A 4,104-nucleotide genomic window follows, 5' to 3' on the forward strand; every position below is an offset into this window, starting at 1 on the left:
AATCTTCATTTAATCTGAAATCTTCAAACTCAATCTGACCAGTCATCCACTGAGGAGATAAAAAGAACCAGTTTGTGAAAAAGAACCCGAACTTCAACACTTATTTTGTCTCAAACCTCGGCGGATCAGACCGCTGTTGATGCCTCCTAATTACTGTGATTGACTGCTAAGCAATATCCTCCATATGTGGGTTACACCCCCCCCTCGCCTCCCCTCGCCTCACGTGTAACCCTGGATCCAGATCTCACCCACTTATTGACCACTGTGACACACTGCATGGTGGGGGGGGGGGAGGAAGGGGGAGGCGGAGGCGAGGAGATAAAGTGTAGCTCTGAATAATTCAGAACGAAAACACAGAGGAAATCGATCCTGAAACCAAAATCTGATATTAGCAGCGAATTCCACCATGATGGCGGGTGGGATGAGTGTGTGTGTGTGTGTGTGTGTGGCAGAGTTTATGATGTGTGTCGCGTGGATTAACTCACTCTGCTTCCATTTTATGAGTTTTAAAACAACCATCTGCACAGAACTGTAATGTTCTCCACGTTAGCCTGACACTTAAGAGTTGCTTAGTAATTAGCTCTACATTGGATTTTATAATTGCCAATCATGTGTCTTTATTGGTCAATTACCCGCTCTAATCAAGTGACTCAGCCAAATGTAGCAGTCTTATTATTACTCAATTAAAACAAATGCTCTCTGCGGTGGGGGAGACAGAGAAGGNGGTGCCTTCCACTATATCATCAGGTAATTAATATTTTCATTAACTGGCTCTCTGTTGAGCTGCGACCCGCCTCGGATCGTTTCCCCTCCGTGGATCCATAATTAGTTTGATTTACATCTGCCTCCCGTCAGCAAGGAGCGGGACAACGCTCAGCCGAAGCAGGAGGACCGAGGTCCATCAGAGGGACTGAAGACCGAGGTCCGTCAGAGGGACAGAGGTCCATCAGAGGGACAGAGGACCGAGGTCCATCAGAGGGACCGATGTCCATCAGAGGGGCCGAGGACCGAGGTCCGTCAGAGGGACGGAGGACCAAGGACCAAGGACCATCGGAGGGATTGAGGACCATCAGAGGGACAGAGGTCCATCAGAGGGACAGAGGACTGAGGTCCATCAGAAGGGCCGAGGTCCATCACAGGGACAGAGGTCCATCAGAGGGACCGAGGACCGAAGACCATCAGAGGGACCGAGGTCCATCGGAGGGACCGAGGACCGAGGTCCATCGGAGGGACCGAAGACCATCAGAGGGGCCGAGGACCGCTAAAAGCTAAAAGGAGCAAAGAATCAGCTAAAATCTAAAAACCGTAAAAGACCATTTTAAACTAAAAGTATCAAAAGGCAAAAGTGCCAAAAGGCTAGCTAAAAGCTAAGATAAGCAGAATGATAGCTAAAAGCTAAAAGTAGCAGAATGATGCTAAAAGCTAAAAGTAGCAGAATGATAGCTGAAAGCTAAAAGTAAGAGGACAAACACAGAGGCAGCAGCTGAAGCGGATCTCAAAGAGAGATCTTATGGGCGTCTATGGGGGAAAACGTTTGTAAATCAAGTTAAATATTTTAAGAAGTATAAAAGTCTCAGCGGCCATCTTTTTCACAAGCAAAACAGATGATAAAGCTAAAATCAGGAAAACAGTAGCTAAAAGCTAAAAGTAGCAAGATGATAACTAGAAGTAGCAGAACAGTAGCTAAAAGCTAAAAGTATCAGAACAGCAGTTGGTCTAAAAGGGTAAAACAGATGCTGAAGCTAAAGTCAGTTAGTTACTAAAAAGAGTGAAACTGTAGCTCGAAGCTAAAAGAAGCAGAATTGCAGCTAAAAGCAGCAAAAAGTAACTCCAAGCTAAATGTAGCAGCTAAAAGCTAAATATAGTAGAATGGTAGCTAAAATGAGCAAAACTATCTAAGAGGGCAAAACAGATGGTAAAGCTAAAATCAGGAAAACAGTAGCTAAAAGCTAAAAGAAGCAAGATGATAACTAGAAGTAGCAGAACAGTAGCATAAAGCTAAAAGTAGGAAAATGAAAGCTAAAAGCTAAAGTAGAACTGTAGCTAAAAGTAGCAAAACTATATTTAAAATGGAATAACAGATGTTAAAGCTTAAATTAGGAAAACAGTAGCTAAAAGCTAAAAGAAGCAGAATTGCAGCTCAAAGCAGCAAAAAGTAACTACAAGCTAAATGTAGCAGAATAGCAGCTAAAAGCTAAATATAATAGAATGGTAGCTAAAATGAGCAAAACTATCTAAGAGGGCAAAACAGATGGTAAAGCTAAAATCAGGAAAACAGTAGCTAAAAGCTAAAAGTAGCAAGGTGATAACTGACTTTAGCTTCAGCATCTGTTTTGCCCTTTTAGACCAACTGCTGTTTTGATACTTTTAGCTTTCAGCTGCTGTTCTGCTACTTCTAGTTAGTCACTAAAACGAGCGAAACTGTAGCTCGAAGCTAAAAGGAGCAAAATGGACGCAGAGCGCATCCGTCTGTCTGATGCGTTCAGGAACACATTGGTTTGTTGTGTTCAGAGCCTGAAAAACCATAAAAACATGTTTGTCTTCCCTTCAGTCCGGCCTGGATGAAGACTTTTGCCTCCTGCTGTATGACTGATAAAGTTCTGATAACCGTCTGACAGAACATCTCTTCAGAACTGACTGAACTGTCCACCGAGGAGCTGTTTTCAGGGAAACTCTTCCCTCAGAGAAGCTGAAGTGGGAGAGTACCTGCGGATTTCCTCGGGTTGCGTCACAGCAGAAACTTAGACCCCGATAAAAAACAGGGTCGTGTCAATATTTGACATTCACGGACCGCAAATCCGATTTTTGTACCTCCAGGTGTCAGGTTCTTGAAACGAGTCATTCACAGAAATAAAGCTGCTGTATTTATGAATATTTTACTCCATTAGGGTTGAAATCTCTGCTTTTTTTTGGGGATTATTTTGTGTTTTTATCCAGATTTTCACACAGCAAACGTGTTTTAGTTTTGGAACTTCCCGTTCAAAAGCGTTTTTTTTGTGATTTTGCTTCTATTGTCCCTGTATTCAGTGAGAGCAGAAGCTCTCCTGCTTGTTGTTTTCGACCAGAACTAACAAGCACTTGTCAGTTCTCAGCCATCACCCTCCTGACAAGCCACTCTTGTGGACTTCTCCTCTTATCTTGCCTCTCTCACACCTTGCAGTCATCTGAGAGAGCACATTTGTATGTGTTCATGTGTGAGCGTGCACATGCGTGTGTGTGTGTGCACGTGTCAAAAACTCAACATGATCTTGTCTCTGGCGAAGGCCTTGGATCACCCGGTCCTGCTCACTGCAGACCTGACAGTGCAGCTGAACTAATCAATACCTCTCTGCAGTCAAAGGTGGGTTCTGCCACGAGGCCGCGGGGGTGCACTAATTGATGGAAACTCACCGCCGGCTAGCTCCATGCCCTGCGGCGCTGGAAGACGGGAAAGCGAGGGCCTTCCGGTGAAATGGAAGGGGAAATGGAGGACAGCGAGGCCGAGATCACAGCCAGGAGGGGGAGCGATGTTTAGTTTTTCCTATTTTTCTGTTTGCATGTTTAGCTTAGTGAAGGTCGACGTGCATGAGGCTGTTTGTTGAGTGACGGATTTTATAAATAACGTTTTTAGGTCTGGGTTCTGTGAGGGGAAATAATGTTTTAAACAGGTATTAAACCTGTTGTTTTATTCATTTTCTGTTTTCAACACAAAAACGGCCGCGGCGGAGTCAGTTTTACAAATAACAGGTTCAAAATTGCTGTGGTAGTTGCTGAGGGTCATTCACAATAAATACTCTGAGGGCTGACAGATTGCATGAGGTGTTCAGATTTGAGCGCACAAAATGTTGAACCAAATTATTTCTCAGCGAAAGACAATTTCAGTTTAAAAATCTGTGTTGAAAGGTGGCGGCAGAGCTGTAGCTCCCACTGAGGACCCTGAGGTCCGGACCTCAGTGTTTTATAAAAACATGAATCCAAACAAGGCTTTTGAACAGCGTGGTTCTCTGCGTAGCTCCACCAGTTTCCTGTAGGAGGCGCTGCAACTGTGTGCAGCTGCAGCCAAACTCAATGTCTACGAAGAAGAGCGCAGCTTTGCTACCTTACTGCTAAAATAAAGACCAGAAG

Source organism: Kryptolebias marmoratus, linkage group LG15, assembly GCF_001649575.2.
Source record: "Kryptolebias marmoratus isolate JLee-2015 linkage group LG15, ASM164957v2, whole genome shotgun sequence".
NCBI lineage: Eukaryota > Metazoa > Chordata > Actinopteri > Cyprinodontiformes > Rivulidae > Kryptolebias > Kryptolebias marmoratus.